Here is a 23,438-nt window from a genome sequence, read left to right on the forward strand (position 1 = left end):
GTAGCTGTCTTTTACATTAACCAACAGTGAAGCATACATTCAAAATCCTTCAATGCAATAGCAGAACAATTGGGTTATTGGGCAGAGATCAACCTGTTGCACACGTCGGCAGTACACATCAAGGGCACCGACAATGTGATGGCAGACAGCTGGAGGTTTCCAAATTTGCTGGAGTTGACGTTATCCAGGTCGTTGTTTTGAGAGATATGCCGAGAGTTTGTGAAACCCTTTCTGGATCTCTTTTCAAACGAGGACAATGCTCATCTTTGTCGATTCGGATCCAGGCTTCCGGAACAAGGAGCCTAGGTAGTTGACGTATTGTTGATAAAGTGGCTGAGAAGTCTCCTTTATACATTCCCCCACTTTTTATTGATCCAGATGGTTCTCTTCAAGTCTCAGCAGGGGGGAGGGAACTTTATTCTTGTGGGCCCTTATTGGCCAGAGATGTCATGGTTTCCTCTTCTGAACCCCTGGCTCTTCTACCTCCTTGAGTACTGCTCAAGAGTGTCTCTGTCAGAACGTCGTCCCTGACCTTCTTGCTCCAACTCACTCTATCGCTTTGGAGGTTGAGAAGTCTGGACTGCTATCAAAGGGTCTTTCCTCTTCCTTAGTGGAGTTAATTCAGCACTCCAGCAGGCCTTCTACTTCGAAGTCTTACTCAAAGAACTGGAAGTCTTTTGAGACGTGATGTTCTGCTCATGATCTTTTGGCACCTACCTGTAGTTTGTCTGCTATTTTGCATTTTCTTCTGAATGGGTTTCACTTGAATCTCTTTCCACTCTGAAAGCTCATTGCTTTGCGATAAAGGTTTTTAGGGACTTTTCTGTACCTTCGTCGATGTTACAATCTTTGGTGTCTAGACTGTTCTGATCTTTAGTCAATTGTAAGACCAGTTGAAAAATCCCTTTTCTCCAACTCAGAATCTTCCTACTCTTTTATAGGCTTTGCAATTTTATCTCTTTGAGGATCTGGATACTGTAGACATAAAGATTGTTTCCTATAAAGTTATTTTCCTATTTCCTATCACCTTGCTGAGAACAATTGGGGAGCTGGGAGCCTTAAAATGCTGTCCTCTCTTCATTTGATACTTTGGAAGATGGGGTAACTTTAAGGCCTAGCTTTACCTTTGCTGCAAAGGTTAAGTCTATTTTTGATAGATCTTAGGAAATAATTCTTCCTTCTTTCATTCCCTCTCCTTCCTCTACGGAGGAACATTTGATGAATACACTTGATGTTTAAAGAGCTCTTTTCATTCATGTCACCAGGCCTCTGCAGTTCAGGAAATCCGACTCCTTGTTTGTGACTTTTGGACAGCCTGGAAAAGACAAGAAGGTGACTTTTATGACTCTGAGTAGGTGGATTAAGTTGTCAATTTTTCTGGCTTTGCAAGGCTTTTTAGAATATCTTCCAGTTCAGGGATGGTCTACGAGAGGAATGGCCACCTCCTGGGTTGAATTCCAGTGAGTAACAATCTAGGAAATTCCTAGGGTGGCTACTTGGTCCTCAGAGCATACATTTGTCAAGCATTATGGCTTAATAATTTTTCTGTTTTGCATTTGAGTACCAATGTTTTGAACTCTGCATTACCCTTAGTCCGTCTTGTCTTTGTCACAAACATTACATCCTGCCCACCTTCCCATCAGTCCTTTGGCAAGGGCTTGGCACCCAGGTTGGGTGCATGGGGCTAGCATTTAAGGATCCTCCTGTTCTTTCTTCCTGTTGGAAGGTGACATCACCTTACTTTGTAATGACTGTCACAAGGACGCAATGGACTAAGGCTAATGAAGATTACCAATAAGTAACCAACGCATCACCACTCTTTCTGAATGTGCGTGGCTCATTCCGCAGGACTAGTTCTTTGTATGATTCCTGGATTTTCAGAAGCCCTTTGATGGCAGCACCCCCACACTGAAAATTGTTTCAGCACCACTGTACAAGGGTCAGTTGTCATGCTCATCTGCGGCGTAAATTTGCATTGAAGTAGTCTAACTCCCCAGGCCTTGTCTTTTGCTCAATTTGCCTTTGTGAGTTTTCTCTCAATCACTGTCGACTTCCTTTGATCTTTCTTTCTTCTTTCACTTCACCTTCGCCTTCAGTGTATCTTTCGGCCCTCTTAAGAGACACACCCCCTTGTAGCCACTTCTATACTTCTGTCACCTAATTATTTTCCTATCCTTTCCCCTGTAACGTTGCTGATCCTAGCTATAGCATCACTATCCAGAATCTGTTCACCTGAGTTATGTTCCTCTTATCCCCACGCATCTAATAATCAGCTCTTGGTCTCCCTCCACCTCTCACGAGACATAGTCTGAGGCAGTGTCTCCATCTTGGAGAGACAATCCATTGCACTTGTGTTGTTCTACTGGCGCTGCCGGCTTGAGCTTTGGTCAGTAGTGGCAAAAGAAGGGCTAATGGAAAGTGAACGTATACTGGAGCAACAGAGTGTATGGATTTATAAGAGCTTGATTAAATGAGAAAAAAAGAGTTTAGTTGAGAGAAAAAGTGCAACCTGGCCCGTACGGGGATCGAACCCACGACCTTGGCGTTATTAGCACCACGCTCTAACCAACTGAGCTAACCGGCCATGAGTACTAAAGATATCCTTTTTCCATGTAATGCAGATAGATAGAAGAGTTGGTCTCACTATCGCAATTCCTTCATACTTTTCTCCTTCCGCCCCCTGTCTGGATTACAATAACAAGAGCTGTGGAGTGCTGCTCGCCAGCCTCAGTGCCTCTTCTTTCACTCAATTTCACTGTGTGCTGTGATATCTTTGTAACATCGCTTGTTGCCGGAAAAAAAGGAAAGGATGGATAGTATTTTTATTCTCTTACAACAAAACCCAAAATGCATCGGCTTGCTTGGTCATTAAGTTTACAAGGCCAGCTGCTTTTGAGATATTATAATTATAGTGGTTATTCGGCGTTGGAGGTAAGAGAGTTTTTTTTAGGTCTGGCCGTTCCTTCTGCTTCAAATTACTTGAGCTCATGTCAACAAAATAACAACAAAACATAGCCAACGGTTCGTTGCTCAAGCCTTCCCTACTGCGCCTTCCCATGTCTCTCCTGCCGACCACAGTGCAGGAAATCTGAGTTTGCATTTGCGCGAAGAGACGTACAACACAAGAAGGCGCGCTTTTGTGCGCCGGGCACCACCCGGCCTGTGCATTCCTCACTGTCGTGAGATCAGTTTACTCAGCAGAGCATGACGCTGCAATTGGTTGGTAGGGCAGGCCTGACCAGAATAGTATATTTGGTGTCATGTATTTGATTGCATTTTTAAAACAGTAACAGAACTTAACTGCAATGTTTAAATAGGTCTAGACATATTTAAACAGTGTCAATTTAATAGAAGAATTGTGGACAATTCAGAGGGGAGGCACCAATTTTTTTTTTTTTCATTGGGTGGATGCGGCATTAAAGAGTTTGAAGACCACTGGTCTAAGTGCACACTAATATACCTGGATGCTCCTGAATCCTCGCAACAGATTCCAGCAAACCTGTCTGGAGAGCTACTGTGTTGGACTGATCCTGTCGATTCAAGTGGTCTTTCCTAGAGAGTCGGAGGTCATGGAAATAGATGGAGTTGATGGTAATCTACAGGGCTTTGAAGTTTTCCCATCATCATCTGTCTCAAAAAAATGTGCTAGTAAAGACAGAGAATAAGGTAGCTGTCTTTTACATTAACCAACAGTGAAGCATACATTCAAAATCCTTCAATGCAATAGCAGAACAATTGGGTTATTGGGCAGAGATCAACCTGTTGCACACGTCGGCAGTACACATCAAGGGCACCGACAATGTGATGGCAGACAGCTGGAGGTTTCCAAATTTGCTGGAGTTGACGTTATCCAGGTCGTTGTTTTGAGAGATATGCCGAGAGTTTGTGAAACCCTTTCTGGATCTCTTTTCAAACGAGGACAATGCTCATCTTTGTCGATTCGGATCCAGGCTTCCGGAACAAGGAGCCTAGGTAGTTGACGTATTGTTGATAAAGTGGCTGAGAAGTCTCCTTTATACATTCCCCCACTTTTTATTGATCCAGATGGTTCTCTTCAAGTCTCAGCAGGGGGGAGGGAACTTTATTCTTGTGGGCCCTTATTGGCCAGAGATGTCATGGTTTCCTCTTCTGAACCCCTAGGCTCTTCTACCTCCTTGAGTACTGCTCAAGTGTGTCTCTGTCAGAACGTCGTCCCTGACCTTCTTGCTCCAACTCACTCTATCGCTTTGGAGGTTGAGAAGTCTGGACTGCTATCAAAGGGTCTTTCCTCTTCCTTAGTGGAGTTAATTCAGCACTCCAGCAGGCCTTCTACTTCGAATTCTTACTCAAAGAACTGGAAGTCTTTTGAGACGTGATGTTCTGCTCATGATCTTTTGGCACCTACCTGTAGTTTGTCTGCTATTTTGCATTTTCTTCTGAATGGGTTTCACTTGAATCTCTTTCCACTCTGAAAGCTCATTGCTTTGCGATAAAGGTTTTTAGGGACTTTTCTGTACCTTCGTCGATGTTACAATCTTTGGTGTCTAGACTGTTCTGATCTTTTGTCAATTGTAAGACAAGTTGAAAAATCCCTTTTCTCCAACTCAGAATCTTCCTACTCTTTTATAGGCTTTGCAATTTTATCTCTTTGAGGATCTGGATACTGTAGACATAAAGATTGTTTCCTATAAAGTTATTTTCCTATTTCCTATCACCTTGCTGAGAACAATTGGGGAGCTGGGAGCCTTAAAATGCTGTCCTCTCTTCATTTGATACTTTGGAAGATGGGGTAACTTTAAGGCCTAGCCTTACCTTTGCTGCAAAGGTTAAGTCTATTTTTGATAGATCTTAGGAAATAATTCTTCCTTCTTTCATTCCCTCTCCTTCCTCTACGGAGGAACATTTGATGAATACACTTGATGTTTAAAGAGCTCTTTTCATTCATGTCACCAGGCCTCTGCAGTTCAGGAAAACCGACTCCTTGTTTGTGACTTTTGGACAGCCTGGAAAAGACAAGAAGGTGACTTTTATGACTCTGAGTAGGTGGATTAAGTTGTCAATTTTTCTGGCTTTGCAAGGCTTTTTAGAATATCTTCCAGTTCAGGGATGGTCTACGAGAGGAATGGCCACCTCCTGGGTTGAATTCCAGTGAGTAACAATCTAGGAAATTCCTAGGGTGGCTACTTGGTCCTCAGAGCATACATTTGTCAAGCATTATGGCTTAATAATTTTTCTGTTTTGCATTTGAGTACCAATGTTTTGAACTCTGCATTACCCTTAGTCCGTCTTGTCTTTGTCACAAACATTACATCCTGCCCACCTTCCCATCAGTCCTTTGGCAAGGGCTTGGCACCCAGGTTGGGTGCATGGGGCTAGCATTTAAGGATCCTCCTGTTCTTTCTTCCTGTTGGAAGGTGACATCACCTTACTTTGTAATGACTGTCACAAGGACGCAATGGACTAAGGCTAATGAAGATTACCAATAAGTAACCAACGCATCACCACTCTTTCTGAATGTGCGTGGCTCATTCCGCAGGACTAGTTCTTTGTATGATTCCTGGATTTTCAGAAGCCCTTTGATGGCAGCACCCCCACACTGAAAATTGTTTCAGCACCACTGTACAAGGGTCAGTTGTCATGCTCATCTGCGGCGTAAATTTGCATTGAAGTAGTCTAACTCCCCAGGCCTTGTCTTTTGCTCAATTTGCCTTTGTGAGTTTTCTCTCAATCACTGTCGACTTCCTTTGATCTTTCTTTCTTCTTTCACTTCACCTTCGCCTTCAGTGTATCTTTCGGCCCTCTTAAGAGACACACCACCTTGTAGCCACTTCTATACTTCTGTCACCTAATTATTTTCCTATCCTTTCCCCTGTAACGTTGCTGATCCTAGCTATAGCATCACTATCCAGAATCTGTTCACCTGAGTTATGTTCCTCTTATCCCCACGCATCTAATAATCAGCTCTTGGTCTCCCTCCACCTCTCACGAGACATAGTCTGAGGCAGTGTCTCCATCTTGGAGAGACAATCCCTTGCACTTGTGTTGCTCTACTGGCGCTGCCGGCTTGAGCTTTGGTCAGTAGTGGCAAAAGAAGGGCTAATGGAAAGTGAACGTATACTGGAGCAACAGAGTGTATGGATTTATAAGAGCTTGACTAAATGAGAAAAAAAGAGTTTAGTTGAGAGAAAAAATGCAACCTGGCCCGTACGGGGATCGAACCCACGACCTTGGCGTTATTAGCACCACGCTCTAACCAACTGAGCTAACCGGCCATGAGTACTAAAGATATCCTTTTTCCATGTAATGCAGATAGATAGAAGAGTTGGTCTCACTATCGCAATTCCTTCATACTTTTCTCCTTCCGCCCCCTGTCTGGATTACAATAACAAGAGCTGTGGAGTGCTGCTCGCCAGCCTCAGTGCCTCTTCTTTCACTCAATTTCACTGTGTGCTGTGATATCTTTGTAACATCGCTTGTTGCCGGAAAAAAAGGAAAGGATGGATAGTATTTTTATTCTCTTACAACAAAACCCAAAATGCATCGGCTTGCTTGGTCATTAAGTTTACAAGGCCAGCTGCTTTTGAGATATTATAATTATAGTGGTTATTCGGCGTTGGAGGTAAGAGAGTTTTTTTTAGGTCTGGCCGTTCCTTCTGCTTCAAATTACTTGAGCTCATGTCAACAAAATAACAACAAAACATAGCCAACGGTTCGTTGCTCAAGCCTTCCCTACTGCGCCTTCCCATGTCTCTCCTGCCGACCACAGTGCAGGAAATCTGAGTTTGCATTTGCGCGAAGAGACGTACAACACAAGAAGGCGCGCTTTTGTGCGCCGGGCACCACCCGGCCTGTGCATTCCTCACTGTCGTGAGATCAGTTTACTCAGCAGAGCATGACGCTGCAATTGGTTGGTAGGGCAGGCCTGACCAGAATAGTATATTTGGTGTCATGTATTTGATTGCATTTTTAAAACAGTAACAGAACTTAACTGCAATGTTTAAATAGGTCTAGACATATTTAAACAGTGTCAATTTAATAGAAGAATTGTGGACAATTCAGAGGGGAGGCACCAATGTTTTTTTTTCCCATTGGGTGGATGCGGCATTAAAGAGTTTGAAGACCACTGGTCTAAGTGGACACTAATATACCTGGATGCTCCTGAATCCTCGCAACAGATGCCAGCAAACCTGGCTGGAGAGCTACTGTGTTGGACTGATCCTGTCGATTCAAGTGGTCTTTCCTAGAGAGTCGGAGGTCATGGAAATAGATGGAGTTGATGGTAATCTACAGGGCTTTGAAGTTTTCCCATCATCATCTGTCTCAAAAAAATGTGCTAGTAAAGACAGAGAATAAGGTAGCTGTCTTTTACATTAACCAACAGTGAAGCATGCATTCAAAATCCTTCAATGCAATAGTAGAACAATTGGGTTATTGGGCAGAGATCAACCTGTTGCACACGTCGGCAGTACACATCAAGGGCACCGACAATGTGATGGCAGACAGCTGGAGGTTTCCAAATTTGCTGGAGTTGACGTTATCCAGGTCGTTGTTTTGAGAGATATGCCGAGAGTTTGTGGAACCCTTTCTGGATCTCTTTTCAAACAAGGACAATGCTCATCTTTGTCGATTCTGATCCAGGCTTCCGGAACAAGGAGCCTAGGTAGTGGACGTATTGGTGATAAAGTGGCTGAGAAGTCTCCTTTATACATTCCCCCACTTTTTATTGATCCAGATGGTTCTCTTCAAGTCTCAGCAGGGGGGAGGGAACTTTATTCTTGTGGGCCCTTATTGGCCAGAGATGTCATGGTTTCCTCTTCTGAACCCCTGGCTCTTCTACCTCCTTGAGTACTGCTCAAGTGTGTCTCTGTCAGAACGTCGTCCCTGACCTTCTTGCTCCAACTCACTCTATCGCTTTGGAGGTTGAGAAGTCTGGACTGCTATCAAAGGGTCTTTCCTCTTCCTTAGTGGAGTTAATTCAGCACTCCAGCAGGCCTTCTACTTCGAAGTCTTACTCAAAGAACTGGAAGTCTTTTGAGACGTGATGTTCTGCTCATGATCTTTTGGCACCTACCTGTAGTTTGTCTGCTATTTTGCATTTTCTTCTGAATGGGTTTCACTTGAATCTCTTTCCACTCTGAAAGCTCATTGCTTTGCGATAAAGGTTTTTAGGGACTTTTCTGTACCTTCGTCGATGTTACAATCTTTGGTGTCTAGACTGTTCTGATCTTTTGTCAATTGTAAGACCAGTTGAAAAATCCCTTTTCTCCAACTCAGAATCTTCCTACTCTTTTATAGGCTTTGCAATTTTATCTCTTTGAGGATCTGGATACTGTAGACATAAAGATTGTTTCCTATAAAGTTATTTTCCTATTTCCTATCACCTTGCTGAGAACAATTGGGGAGCTGGGAGCCTTAAAATGCTGTCCTCTCTTCATTTGATACTTTGGAAGATGGGGTAACTTTAAGGCCTAGCTTTACCTTTGCTGCAAAGGTTAAGTCTATTTTTGATAGATCTTAGGAAATAATTCTTCCTTCTTTCATTCCCTCTCCTTCCTCTACGGAGGAACATTTGATGAATACACTTGATGTTTAAAGAGCTCTTTTCATTCATGTCACCAGGCCTCTGCAGTTCAGGAAAACCGACTCCTTGTTTGTGACTTTTGGACAGCCTGGAAAAGACAAGAAGGTGACTTTTATGACTCTGAGTTAGGTGGATTAAGTTGTCAATTTTTCTGGCTTTGCAAGGCTTTTTAGAATATCTTCCAGTTCAGGGATGGTCTACGAGAGGAATGGCCACCTCCTGGGTTGAATTCCAGTGAGTAACAATCTAGGAAATTCCTAGGGTGGCTACTTGGTCCTCAGAGCATACATTTGTCAAGCATTATGGCTTAATAATTTTTCTGTTTTGCATTTGAGTACCAATGTTTTGAACTCTGCATTACCCTTAGTCCGTCTTGTCTTTGTCACAAACATTACATCCTGCCCACCTTCCCATCAGTCCTTTGGCAAGGGCTTGGCACCCAGGTTGGGTGCATGGGGTTAGCATTTAAGGATCCTCCTGTTCTTTCTTCCTGTTGGAAGGTGACATCACCTTACTTTGTAATGACTGTCACAAGGACGCAATGGACTAAGGCTAATGAAGATTACCAATAAGTAACCAACGCATTACCACTCTTTCTGAATGTGCGTGGCTCATTCCGCAGGACTAGTTCTTTGTATGATTCCTGGATTTTCAGAAGCCCTTTGATGGCAGCACCCCCACACTGAAAATTGTTTCAGCACCACTGTACAAGGGTCAGTTGTCATGCTCATCTGCGGCGTAAATTTGCATTGAAGTAGTCTAACTCCCCAGGCCTTGTCTTTTGCTCAATTTGCCTTTGTGAGTTTTCTCTCAATCACTGTCGACTTCCTTTGATCTTTCTTTCTTCTTTCACTTCACCTTCGCCTTCAGTGTATCTTTCGGCCCTCTTAAGAGACACACCCCCTTGTAGCCACTTCTATACTTCTGTCACCTAATTATTTTCCTATCCTTTCCCCTGTAACGTTGCTGATCCTAGCTATAGCATCACTATCCAGAATCTGTTCACCTGAGTTATGTTCCTCTTATCCCCACGCATCTAATAATCAGCTCTTGGTCTCCCTCCACCTCTCACGAGACATAGTCTGAGGCAGTGTCTCCATCTTGGAGAGACAATCCATTGCACTTGTGTTGTTCTACTGGCGCTGCCGGCTTGAGCTTTGGTCAGTAGTGGCAAAAGAAGGGCTAATGGAAAGTGAACGTATACTGGAGCAACAGAGTGTATGGATTTATAAGAGCTTGATTAAATGAGAAAAAAAGAGTTTAGTTGAGAGAAAAAGTGCAACCTGGCCCGTACGGGGATCGAACCCACGACCTTGGCGTTATTAGCACCACGCTCTAACCAACTGAGCTAACCGGCCATGAGTACTAAAGATATCCTTTTTCCATGTAATGCAGATAGATAGAAGAGTTGGTCTCACTATCGCAATTCCTTCATACTTTTCTCCTTCCGCCCCCTGTCTGGATTACAATAACAAGAGCTGTGGAGTGCTGCTCGCCAGCCTCAGTGCCTCTTCTTTCACTCACTTTCACTGTGTGCTGTGATATCTTTGTAACATCGCTTGTTGCCGGAAAAAAAGGAAAGGATGGATAGTATTTTTATTCTCTTACAACAAAACCCAAAATGCATCGGCTTGCTTGGTCATTAAGTTTACAAGGCCAGCTGCTTTTGAGATATTATAATTATAGTGGTTATTCGGCGTTGGAGGTAAGAGAGTTTTTTTTAGGTCTGGCCGTTCCTTCTGCTTCAAATTACTTGAGCTCATGTCAACAAAATAACAACAAAACATAGCCAACGGTTCGTTGCTCAAGCCTTCCCTACTGCGCCTTCCCATGTCTCTCCTGCCGACCACAGTGCAGGAAATCTGAGTTTGCATTTGCGCGAAGAGACGTACAACACAAGAAGGCGCGCTTTTGTGCGCCGGGCACCACCCGGCCTGTGCATTCCTCACTGTCGTGAGATCAGTTTACTCAGCAGAGCATGACGCTGCAATTGGTTGGTAGGGCAGGCCTGACCAGAATAGTATATTTGGTGTCATGTATTTGATTGCATTTTTAAAACAGTAACAGAACTTAACTGCAATGTTTAAATAGGTCTAGACATATTTAAACAGTGTCAATTTAATAGAAGAATTGTGGACAATTCAGAGGGGAGGCACCAATTTTTTTTTTTTTCATTGGGTGGATGCGGCATTAAAGAGTTTGAAGACCACTGGTCTAAGTGAACACTAATATACCTGGATGCTCCTGAATCCTCGCAACAGATTCCAGCAAACCTGTCTGGAGAGCTACTGTGTTGGACTGATCCTGTCGATTCAAGTGGTCTTTCCTAGAGAGTCGGAGGTCATGGAAATAGATGGAGTTGATGGTAATCTACAGGGCTTTGAAGTTTTCCCATCATCATCTGTCTCAAAAAAATGTGCTAGTAAAGACAGAGAATAAGGTAGCTGTCTTTTACATTAACCAACAGTGAAGCATACATTCAAAATCCTTCAATGCAATAGCAGAACAATTGGGTTATTGGGCAGAGATCAACCTGTTGCACACGTCGGCAGTACACATCAAGGGCACCGACAATGTGATGGCAGACAGCTGGAGGTTTCCAAATTTGCTGGAGTTGACGTTATCCAGGTCGTTGTTTTGAGAGATATGCCGAGAGTTTGTGAAACCCTTTCTGGATCTCTTTTCAAACGAGGACAATGCTCATCTTTGTCGATTCGGATCCAGGCTTCCGGAACAAGGAGCCTAGGTAGTTGACGTATTGTTGATAAAGTGGCTGAGAAGTCTCCTTTATACATTCCCCCACTTTTTATTGATCCAGATGGTTCTCTTCAAGTCTCAGCAGGGGGGAGGGAACTTTATTCTTGTGGGCCCTTATTGGCCAGAGATGTCATGGTTTCCTCTTCTGAACCCCTGGCTCTTCTACCTCCTTGAGTACTGCTCAAGTGTGTCTCTGTCAGAACGTCGTCCCTGACCTTCTTGCTCCAACTCACTCTATCGCTTTGGAGGTTGAGAAGTCTGGACTGCTATCAAAGGGTCTTTCCTCTTCCTTAGTGGAGTTAATTCAGCACTCCAGCAGGCCTTCTACTTCGAAGTCTTACTCAAAGAACTGGAAGTCTTTTGAGACGTGATGTTCTGCTCATGATCTTTTGGCACCTACCTGTAGTTTGTCTGCTATTTTGCATTTTCTTCTGAATGGGTTTCACTTGAATCTCTTTCCACTCTGAAAGCTCATTGCTTTGCGATAAAGGTTTTTAGGGACTTTTCTGTACCTTCGTCGATGTTACAATCTTTGGTGTCTAGACTGTTCTGATCTTTTGTCAATTGTAAGACAAGTTGAAAAATCCCTTTTCTCCAACTCAGAATCTTCCTACTCTTTTATAGGCTTTGCAATTTTATCTCTTTGAGGATCTGGATACTGTAGACATAAAGATTGTTTCCTATAAAGTTATTTTCCTATTTCCTATCACCTTGCTGAGAACAATTGGGGAGCTGGGAGCCTTAAAATGCTGTCCTCTCTTCATTTGATACTTTGGAAGATGGGGTAACTTTAAGGCCTAGCCTTACCTTTGCTGCAAAGGTTAAGTCTATTTTTGATAGATCTTAGGAAATAATTCTTCCTTCTTTCATTCCCTCTCCTTCCTCTACGGAGGAACATTTGATGAATACACTTGATGTTTAAAGAGCTCTTTTCATTCATGTCACCAGGCCTCTGCAGTTCAGGAAAACCGACTCCTTGTTTGTGACTTTTGGACAGCCTGGAAAAGACAAGAAGGTGACTTTTATGACTCTGAGTAGGTGGATTAAGTTGTCAATTTTTCTGGCTTTGCAAGGCTTTTTAGAATATCTTCCAGTTCAGGGATGGTCTACGAGAGGAATGGCCACCTCCTGGGTTGAATTCCAGTGAGTAACAATCTAGGAAATTCCTAGGGTGGCTACTTGGTCCTCAGAGCATACATTTGTCAAGCATTATGGCTTAATAATTTTTCTGTTTTGCATTTGAGTACCAATGTTTTGAACTCTGCATTACCCTTAGTCCGTCTTGTCTTTGTCACAAACATTACATCCTGCCCACCTTCCCATCAGTCCTTTGGCAAGGGCTTGGCACCCAGGTTGGGTGCATGGGGCTAGCATTTAAGGATCCTCCTGTTCTTTCTTCCTGTTGGAAGGTGACATCACCTTACTTTGTAATGACTGTCACAAGGACGCAATGGACTAAGGCTAATGAAGATTACCAATAAGTAACCAACGCATCACCACTCTTTCTGAATGTGCGTGGCTCATTCCGCAGGACTAGTTCTTTGTATGATTCCTGGATTTTCAGAAGCCCTTTGATGGCAGCACCCCCACACTGAAAATTGTTTCAGCACCACTGTACAAGGGTCAGTTGTCATGCTCATCTGCGGCGTAAATTTGCATTGAAGTAGTCTAACTCCCCAGGCCTTGTCTTTTGCTCAATTTGCCTTTGTGAGTTTTCTCTCAATCACTGTCGACTTCCTTTGATCTTTCTTTCTTCTTTCACTTCACCTTCGCCTTCAGTGTATCTTTCGGCCCTCTTAAGAGACACACCACCTTGTAGCCACTTCTATACTTCTGTCACCTAATTATTTTCCTATCCTTTCCCCTGTAACGTTGCTGATCCTAGCTATAGCATCACTATCCAGAATCTGTTCACCTGAGTTATGTTCCTCTTATCCCCACGCATCTAATAATCAGCTCTTGGTCTCCCTCCACCTCTCACGAGACATAGTCTGAGGCAGTGTCTCCATCTTGGAGAGACAATCCCTTGCACTTGTGTTGTTCTACTGGCGCTGCCGGCTTGAGCTTTGGTCAGTAGTGGCAAAAGAAGGGCTAATGGAAAGTGAACGTATACTGGAGCAACAGAGTGTATGGATTTATAAGAGCTTGATTAAATGAGAAAAAAAGAGTTTAGTTGAGAGAAAAAATGCAACCTGGCCCGTACGGGGATCGAACCCACGACCTTGGCGTTATTAGCACCACGCTCTAACCAACTGAGCTAACCGGCCATGAGTACTAAAGATATCCTTTTTCCATGTAATGCAGATAGATAGAAGAGTTGGTCTCACTATCGCAATTCCTTCATACTTTTCTCCTTCCGCCCCCTGTCTGGATTACAATAACAAGAGCTGTGGAGTGCTGCTCGCCAGCCTCAGTGCCTCTTCTTTCACTCAATTTCACTGTGTGCTGTGATATCTTTGTAACATCGCTTGTTGCCGGAAAAAAAGGAAAGGATGGATAGTATTTTTATTCTCTTACAACAAAACCCAAAATGCATCGGCTTGCTTGGTCATTAAGTTTACAAGGCCAGCTGCTTTTGAGATATTATAATTATAGTGGTTATTCGGCGTTGGAGGTAAGAGAGTTTTTTTTAGGTCTGGCCGTTCCTTCTGCTTCAAATTACTTGAGCTCATGTCAACAAAATAACAACAAAACATAGCCAACGGTTCGTTGCTCAAGCCTTCCCTACTGCGCCTTCCCATGTCTCTCCTGCCGACCACAGTGCAGGAAATCTGAGTTTGCATTTGCGCGAAGAGACGTACAACACAAGAAGGCGCGCTTTTGTGCGCCGGGCACCACCCGGCCTGTGCATTCCTCACTGTCGTGAGATCAGTTTACTCAGCAGAGCATGACGCTGCAATTGGTTGGTAGGGCAGGCCTGACCAGAATAGTATATTTGGTGTCATGTATTTGATTGCATTTTTAAAACAGTAACAGAACTTAACTGCAATGTTTAAATAGGTCTAGACATATTTAAACAGTGTCAATTTAATAGAAGAATTGTGGACAATTCAGAGGGGAGGCACCAATGTTTTTTTTTCCCATTGGGTGGATGCGGCATTAAAGAGTTTGAAGACCACTGGTCTAAGTGGACACTAATATACCTGGATGCTCCTGAATCCTCGCAACAGATGCCAGCAAACCTGGCTGGAGAGCTACTGTGTTGGACTGATCCTGTCGATTCAAGTGGTCTTTCCTAGAGAGTCGGAGGTCATGGAAATAGATGGAGTTGATGGTAATCTACAGGGCTTTGAAGTTTTCCCATCATCATCTGTCTCAAAAAAATGTGCTAGTAAAGACAGAGAATAAGGTAGCTGTCTTTTACATTAACCAACAGTGAAGCATGCATTCAAAATCCTTCAATGCAATAGTAGAACAATTGGGTTATTGGGCAGAGATCAACCTGTTGCACACGTCGGCAGTACACATCAAGGGCACCGACAATGTGATGGCAGACAGCTGGAGGTTTCCAAATTTGCTGGAGTTGACGTTATCCAGGTCGTTGTTTTGAGAGATATGCCGAGAGTTTGTGGAACCCTTTCTGGATCTCTTTTCAAACAAGGACAATGCTCATCTTTGTCGATTCTGATCCAGGCTTCCGGAACAAGGAGCCTAGGTAGTGGACGTATTGGTGATAAAGTGGCTGAGAAGTCTCCTTTATACATTCCCCCACTTTTTATTGATCCAGATGGTTCTCTTCAAGTCTCAGCAGGGGGAGGGAACTTTATTCTTGTGGGCCCTTATTGGCCAGAGATGTCATGGTTTCCTCTTCTGAACCCCTAGCTCTTCTACCTCCTTGAGTACTGCTCAAGTGTGTCTCTGTCAGAACGTCGTCCCTGACCTTCTTGCTCCAACTCACTCTATCGCTTTGGAGGTTGAGAAGTCTGGACTGCTAGCAAAGGGTCTTTCCTCTTCCTTAGTGGAGTTAATTCAGCACTCCAGCAGGCCTTCTAATTCGAAGTCTTACTCAAAGAACTGGAAGTCTTTTGAGACGTGATGTTCTGCTCATGATCTTTTGGCACCTACCTGTAGTTTGTCTGCTATTTTGCATTTTCTTCTGAATGGGTTTCACTTGAATCTCTTTCCACTCCGAAAGCTCATTGCTTTGCGATAAAGGTTTTTAGGGACTTTTCTGTACCTTCGTCGATGATACAATCTTTGGTGTCTAGACTGTTCTGATCTTTTGTCAATTGTAAGACCAGTTGAAAAATCCCTTTTCTCCAACTCAGAATCTTCCTACTCTTTTATAGGCTTTGCAATTTTATCTCTTTGAGGATCTGGATACTGTAGACATAAAGATTGTTTCCTATAAAGTTATTTTCCTATTTCCTATCACCTTGCTGAGAACAATTGGGGAGCTGGGAGCCTTAAAATGCTGTCCTCTCTTCATTTGATACTTTGGAAGATGGGGTAACTTTAAGGCCTAGCCTTACCTTTGCTGCAAAGGTTAAGTCTATTTTTGATAGATCTTAGGAAATAATTCTTCCTTCTTTCATTCCCTCTCCTTCCTCTCCGGAGGAACATTTGCTGAATACACTTGATGTTTAAAGAGCTCTTTTCGTTCATGTCACCAGGCCTCTGCAGTTCAGGAAAACCGACTCCTTGTTTGTGACTTTTGGACAGCCTGGAAAAGACAAGAAGGTGACTTTTATGACTCTGAGTAGGTGGATTAAGTTGTCAATTTTTCTGGCTTTGCAAGGCTTTTTAGAATATCTTCCAGTTCAGGGATGGTCTACGAGAGGAATGGCCACCTCCTGGGTTGAATTCCAGTGAGTAACAATCTAGGAAATTCCTAGGGTGGCTACTTGGTCCTCAGAGCATACATTTGTCAAGCATTATGGCTTAATAATTTTTCGGTTTTGCATTTGAGTACCAATGTTTTGAACTCTACATTACCCTTAGTCCATCTTGTCTTTGTCACAAACATTACATCCTGCCCACCTTCCCATCAGTCCTTTGGCAAGGGCTTGGCACCCAGGTTGGGTGCATGGGGCTAGCATTTTAGGATCCTCCTGTTCTTTCTTCCTGTTGGAAGGTGACATCACCTTACTTTGTAATGACTGTCACAAGGACGCAATGGACTAAGGCTAATGAAGATTACCAATAAGTAACCAACGCATCACCACTCTTTCTGAATGTGCGTGGCTCATTCCGCAGGACTAGTTCTTTGTATGATTCCTGGATTTTCAGAAGCCCTTTGATGGCAGCACCCCCACACTGAAAATTGTTTCAGCACCACTGTACAAGGGTCAGTTGTCATGCTCATCTGCGGCGTAAATTTGCATTGAAGTAGTCTAACTCCCCAGGCCTTGTCTTTTGCTCAATTTGCCCTTGTGAGTTTTCTCTCAATCACTGTCGACTTCCTTTGATCTTTCTTTCTTCTTTCACTTCACCTTCGCCTTCAGTGTATCTTTCGGCCCTCTTAAGAGACACACCCCCTTGTAGCCACTTCTATACTTCTGTCACCTAATTATTTTCCTATCCTTTCCCCTGTAACGTTGCTGATCCTAGCTATAGCATCACTATCCAGAATCTGTTCACCTGAGTTATGCTCCTCTTATCCCCACGCATTTAATAATCAGCTCTTGGTCTCCCTCCACCTCTCACGAGACATAGTCTGAGGCAGTGTCTCCATCTTGGAGAGACAATCCCTTGCACTTGTGTTGTTCTACTGGCGCTGCCGGCTTGAGCTTTGGTCAGCAGTGGCAAAAGAAGGACTAATGGAAAGTGAACGTATACTGGAGCAACAGAGTGTATGGATTTATAAGAGCTTGATTAAATGAGAAAAAAAGAGTTTAGTTGAGAGACAAAATGCAACCTGGCCCGTACGGGGATCGAACCCATGACCTTGGCGTTATTAGCACCACGCTCTAACCAACTGAGCTAACCAGCCATGAGTACTAAAGATATCCTTTTTCCATGTAATGCAGATAGATAGAAGAGTTGGTCTCACTATCGCAATTCCTTCATACTTTTCTCCTTCCGCCCCCTGTCTGGATTACAATAACAAGAGCTGTGGAGTGCTGCACGCCAGCCTCAGTGCCTCTTCTTTCACTCAATCTCACTGTGTGCTGTGATATCTTTGTAACATCGCTTGTTGCCGGAAAAAAAGGAAAGGAGGGATAGTATTTTTATTCTTTTACAACAAAACCCAAAATACATCGGCTTGCTTGGTCATTAAGTTTACAAGGCCAGCTGCTTTTGAGATATTATAATTATAGTGGTTATTCGGCGTTGGAGGTAAGAGAGTTTTTTTTAGGTCTGGCCGTTCCTTCTGCTTCAAATTACTTGAGCTCATGTCAACAAAGTAACAACAAAACATAGCCAACGGTTCGTTGCTCAAGCCTTCCCTACTGCGCCTTCCCATGTCTCTCCTGCCGACCACAGTGCAGGAAATCTGAGTTTGCATTTGCGCGAAGAGACGTACAACATAAGAAGGCGCGCTTTTGTGCGCCGGGCACCACCCGGCCTGTGCATTCCTCACTGTCGTGAGATCAGTTTACTCAGCAGAGCATGACGCTGCAATTGGTTAGTAGGGCAGGCCTGACCAGAATAGTATATTTGGGGTCATGTATTTGATTGCATTTTTAAAACAGTAACAGAACTTAACTGCAATGTTTAAATAGGTCTAGACATATTTAAACAGTGTCAATTTAATAGAAGAATTGTGGACAATTCAGAGGGGAGGCACCAATGTTTTTTTTCCCCATTGGGTGGATACGGCATTAAAGAGTTTGAAGACCACTGGTCTAAGTGGACACTAATACACCTGGATGCTCCTGAATCCTCGCAACAGATGCCAGCAAACCTGGCTGGAGAGCTACTGTGTTGGACTGATCCTGTCGATTCAAATGGTCTTTCCTAGAGAGTCGGAGGTCATGGAAATAGATGGAGTTGATGGTAATCTTCAGGGCTTTGAAGTTTTCCCATCGTCATCTGTCTCAAAAAAATGTGCTAGTAAAGACAGAGAATAAGGTAGCTGTCTTTTACATTAACCAACAGTGAAGCATGCATTCAAAATCCCTCAATGCAATAGCAGAACAATTGGGTTATTGGGCAGAGATCAACCTGTGGCACACGTCGGCAGTACACATCAAGGGCACCGACAATGTGATGGCAGACAGCTGGAGGTTTCCAAATTTGCTGGAGTTGACGTTATCCAAGTCGTTGTTTTGAGAGATATGCCGAGAGTTTGTGAAACCCTTTCTGGATCTCTCTTCAAACAAGGACAATGCTCATCTTTGTCGATTCTGATCCAGGCTTCCGGAACAAGGAGCCTAGGTAGTGGACGTATTGGTGATAAAGTGGCTGAGAAGTCTCCTTTATACATTCCCCCACTTTTTATTGATCCAGATGGTTCTCTTCAAGTCTCAGCAGGGGCGAGGGAACTTTATTCTTGTGGGCCCTTATTGGCCAGAGATGTCATGGTTTCCTCTTCTGAACCCCTGGCTCTTCTACCTCCTTGGGTACTGCTCAAGTGTGTCTCTCTCAGAACGTCATCCCTGACCTTCTTGCTCCAACTCACTCTATCGCTTTGGAGGTTGAGAAGTCTGGACTGCTAGCAAAGTGTCTTTCCTCTTCGTTAGTGGAGTTAATTCAGCACTCCAGCAGGCCTTCTACTTCGAAGTCTTACTCAAAGAACTGAAAGTCTTTTGAGACGTGATGTTCTGCTCATGATCTTTTGGCACCTACCTGTAGTTTGTCTGCTATTTTGCATTTTCTTCTGAATGGGTTTCACTTGAATCTCTTTCCACTCTGAAAGCTCATTGCTTTGCGATAAAGGTTTTTAGGGACTTTTCTGTACCTTCGTCGATGTTACAATCTTTGGTGTCTAGACTGTTCTGATCTTTTGTCAATTGTAAGACCAGTTGAAAAATCCCTTTTCTCCAACTCAGAATCTTCCTACTCTTTTATAGGCTTTGCAATTTTATCTCTTTGAGGATCTGGATACTGTAGACATAAAGATTGTTTCCTATAAAGTTATTTTCCTATTTCCTATCACCTTGCTGAGAACAATTGGGGAGCTGGGAGCCTTAAAATGCTGTCCTCTCTTCATTTGATACTTTGGAAGATGGGGTAACTTTAAGGCCTAGCTTTACCTTTGCTGCAAAGGTTAAGTCTATTTTTGATAGATCTTAGGAAATAATTCTTCCTTCTTTCATTCCCTCTCCTTCCTCTACGGAGGAACATTTGATGAATACACTTGATGTTTAAAGAGCTCTTTTCATTCATGTCACCAGGCCTCTGCAGTTCAGGAAAACCGACTCCTTGTTTGTGACTTTTGGACAGCCTGGAAAAGACAAGAAGGTGACTTTTATGACTCTGAGTAGGTGGATTAAGTTGTCAATTTTTCTGGCTTTGCAAGGCTTTTTAGAATATCTTCCAGTTCAGGGATGGTCTACGAGAGGAATGGCCACCTCCTGGGTTGAATTCCAGTGAGTAACAATCTAGGAAATTCCTAGGGTGGCTACTTGGTCCTCAGAGCATACATTTGTCAAGCATTATGGCTTAATAATTTTTCTGTTTTGCATTTGAGTACCAATGTTTTGAACTCTGCATTACCCTTAGTCCGTCTTGTCTTTGTCACAAACATTACATCCTGCCCACCTTCCCATCAGTCCTTTGGCAAGGGCTTGGCACCCAGGTTGGGTGCATGGGGCTAGCATTTAAGGATCCTCCTGTTCTTTCTTCCTGTTGGAAGGTGACATCACCTTACTTTGTAATGACTGTCACAAGGACGCAATGGACTAAGGCTAATGAAGATTACCAATAAGTAACCAACGCATCACCACTCTTTCTGAATGTGCGTGGCTCATTCCGCAGGACTAGTTCTTTGTATGATTCCTGGATTTTCAGAAGCCCTTTGATGGCAGCACCCCCACACTGAAAATTGTTTCAGCACCACTGTACAAGGGTCAGTTGTCATGCTCATCTGCGGCGTAAATTTGCATTGAAGTAGTCTAACTCCCCAGGCCTTGTCTTTTGCTCAATTTGCCTTTGTGAGTTTTCTCTCAATCACTGTCGACTTCCTTTGATCTTTCTTTCTTCTTTCACTTCACCTTCGCCTTCAGTGTATCTTTCGGCCCTCTTAAGAGACACACCCCCTTGTAGCCACTTCTATACTTCTGTCACCTAATTATTTTCCTATCCTTTCCCCTGTAACGTTGCTGATCCTAGCTATAGCATCACTATCCAGAATCTGTTCACCTGAGTTATGTTCCTCTTATCCCCACGCATCTAATAATCAGCTCTTGGTCTCCCTCCACCTCTCACGAGACATAGTCTGAGGCAGTGTCTCCATCTTGGAGAGACAATCCATTGCACTTGTGTTGTTCTACTGGCGCTGCCGGCTTGAGCTTTGGTCAGTAGTGGCAAAAGAAGGGCTAATGGAAAGTGAACGTATACTGGAGCAACAGAGTGTATGGATTTATAAGAGCTTGATTAAATGAGAAAAAAAGAGTTTAGTTGAGAGAAAAAGTGCAACCTGGCCCGTACGGGGATCGAACCCACGACCTTGGCGTTATTAGCACCACGCTCTAACCAACTGAGCTAACCGGCCATGAGTACTAAAGATATCCTTTTTCCATGTAATGCAGATAGATAGAAGAGTTGGTCTCACTATCGCAATTCCTTCATACTTTTCTCCTTCCGCCCCCTGTCTGGATTACAATAACAAGAGCTGTGGAGTGCTGCTCGCCAGCCTCAGTGCCTCTTCTTTCACTCACTTTCACTGTGTGCTGTGATATCTTTGTAACATCGCTTGTTGCCGGAAAAAAAGGAAAGGATGGATAGTATTTTTATTCTCTTACAACAAAACCCAAAATGCATCGGCTTGCTTGGTCATTAAGTTTACAAGGCCAGCTGCTTTTGAGATATTATAATTATAGTGGTTATTCGGCGTTGGAGGTAAGAGAGTTTTTTTTAGGTCTGGCCGTTCCTTCTGCTTCAAATTACTTGAGCTCATGTCAACAAAATAACAACAAAACATAGCCAACGGTTCGTTGCTCAAGCCTTCCCTACTGCGCCTTCCCATGTCTCTCCTGCCGACCACAGTGCAGGAAATCTGAGTTTGCATTTGCGCGAAGAGACGTACAACACAAGAAGGCGCGCTTTTGTGCGCCGGGCACCACCCGGCCTGTGCATTCCTCACTGTCGTGAGATCAGTTTACTCAGCAGAGCATGACGCTGCAATTGGTTGGTAGGGCAGGCCTGACCAGAATAGTATATTTGGTGTCATGTATTTGATTGCATTTTTAAAACAGTAACAGAACTTAACTGCAATGTTTAAATAGGTCTAGACATATTTAAACAGTGTCAATTTAATAGAAGAATTGTGGACAATTCAGAGGGGAGGCACCAATTTATTTTTTTTTCATTGGGTGGATGCGGCATTAAAGAGTTTGAAGACCACTGGTCTAAGTGCACACTAATATACCTGGATGCTCCTGAATCCTCGCAACAGATTCCAGCAAACCTGTCTGGAGAGCTACTGTGTTGGACTGATCCTGTCGATTCAAGTGGTCTTTCCTAGAGAGTCGGAGGTCATGGAAATAGATGGAGTTGATGGTAATCTACAGGGCTTTGAAGTTTTCCCATCATCATCTGTCTCAAAAAAATGTGCTAGTAAAGACAGAGAATAAGGTAGCTGTCTTTTACATTAACCAACAGTGAAGCATACATTCAAAATCCTTCAATGCAATAGCAGAACAATTGGGTTATTGGGCAGAGATCAACCTGTTGCACACGTCGGCAGTACACATCAAGGGCACCGACAATGTGATGGCAGACAGCTGGAGGTTTCCAAATTTGCTGGAGTTGACGTTATCCAGGTCGTTGTTTTGAGAGATATGCCGAGAGTTTGTGAAACCCTTTCTGGATCTCTTTTCAAACGAGGACAATGCTCATCTTTGTCGATTCGGATCCAGGCTTCCGGAACAAGGAGCCTAGGTAGTTGACGTATTGTTGATAAAGTGGCTGAGAAGTCTCCTTTATACATTCCCCCACTTTTTATTGATCCAGATGGTTCTCTTCAAGTCTCAGCAGGGGGGAGGGAACTTTATTCTTGTGGGCCCTTATTGGCCAGAGATGTCATGGTTTCCTCTTCTGAACCCCTGGCTCTTCTACCTCCTTGAGTACTGCTCAAGTGTGTCTCTGTCAGAACGTCGTCCCTGACCTTCTTGCTCCAACTCACTCTATCGCTTTGGAGGTTGAGAAGTCTGGACTGCTATCAAAGGGTCTTTCCTCTTCCTTAGTGGAGTTAATTCAGCACTCCAGCAGGCCTTCTACTTCGAAGTCTTACTCAAAGAACTGGAAGTCTTTTGAGACGTGATGTTCTGCTCATGATCTTTTGGCACCTACCTGTAGTTTGTCTGCTATTTTGCATTTTCTTCTGAATGGGTTTCACTTGAATCTCTTTCCACTCTGAAAGCTCATTGCTTTGCGATAAAGGTTTTTAGGGACTTTTCTGTACCTTCGTCGATGTTACAATCTTTGGTGTCTAGACTGTTCTGATCTTTTGTCAATTGTAAGACAAGTTGAAAAATCCCTTTTCTCCAACTCAGAATCTTCCTACTCTTTTATAGGCTTTGCAATTTTATCTCTTTGAGGATCTGGATACTGTAGACATAAAGATTGTTTCCTATAAAGTTATTTTCCTATTTCCTATCACCTTGCTGAGAACAATTGGGGAGCTGGGAGCCTTAAAATGCTGTCCTCTCTTCATTTGATACTTTGGAAGATGGGGTAACTTTAAGGCCTAGCCTTACCTTTGCTGCAAAGGTTAAGTCTATTTTTGATAGATCTTAGGAAATAATTCTTCCTTCTTTCATTCCCTCTCCTTCCTCTACGGAGGAACATTTGATGAATACACTTGATGTTTAAAGAGCTCTTTTCATTCATGTCACCAGGCCTCTGCAGTTCAGGAAAACCGACTCCTTGTTTGTGACTTTTGGACAGCCTGGAAAAGACAAGAAGGTGACTTTTATGACTCTGAGTAGGTGGATTAAGTTGTCAATTTTTCTGGCTTTGCAAGGCTTTTTAGAATATCTTCCAGTTCAGGGATGGTCTACGAGAGGAATGGCCA

The 23,438-nt window shown here is 43.4% G+C and overlaps 6 non-coding genes across 6 annotated transcripts; all 6 read right to left on the minus strand.

Annotated features, from left to right (window-relative positions):
* Window positions 1–2,510: 2,510 nt before the first annotated feature.
* On the minus strand, window positions 2,511–2,584 carry TRNAI-AAU (transfer RNA isoleucine (anticodon AAU)). The gene has a single exon. It is a non-coding gene; the product is annotated as a tRNA-Ile (tRNA).
* A 3,593-nt stretch (window positions 2,585–6,177) lies between these two features.
* On the minus strand, window positions 6,178–6,251 carry TRNAI-AAU (transfer RNA isoleucine (anticodon AAU)). The gene has a single exon. It is a non-coding gene; the product is annotated as a tRNA-Ile (tRNA).
* Window positions 6,252–9,844: 3,593 nt separating this feature from the next.
* TRNAI-AAU (transfer RNA isoleucine (anticodon AAU)) lies at window positions 9,845–9,918 on the minus strand. The gene has a single exon. It is a non-coding gene; the product is annotated as a tRNA-Ile (tRNA).
* A 3,592-nt stretch (window positions 9,919–13,510) lies between these two features.
* TRNAI-AAU (transfer RNA isoleucine (anticodon AAU)) lies at window positions 13,511–13,584 on the minus strand. The gene has a single exon. It is a non-coding gene; the product is annotated as a tRNA-Ile (tRNA).
* A 3,591-nt stretch (window positions 13,585–17,175) lies between these two features.
* TRNAI-AAU (transfer RNA isoleucine (anticodon AAU)) lies at window positions 17,176–17,249 on the minus strand. Its single transcript has one exon. It is a non-coding gene; the product is annotated as a tRNA-Ile (tRNA).
* A 3,592-nt stretch (window positions 17,250–20,841) lies between these two features.
* Window positions 20,842–20,915, minus strand: TRNAI-AAU (transfer RNA isoleucine (anticodon AAU)). Its single transcript has one exon. It is a non-coding gene; the product is annotated as a tRNA-Ile (tRNA).
* Window positions 20,916–23,438: the final 2,523 nt, after the last annotated feature.

The sequence above is a fragment of the Pleurodeles waltl genome, chromosome 12 (genome assembly GCF_031143425.1).
Source record: "Pleurodeles waltl isolate 20211129_DDA chromosome 12, aPleWal1.hap1.20221129, whole genome shotgun sequence".
Classification (NCBI taxonomy): domain Eukaryota; kingdom Metazoa; phylum Chordata; class Amphibia; order Caudata; family Salamandridae; genus Pleurodeles; species Pleurodeles waltl.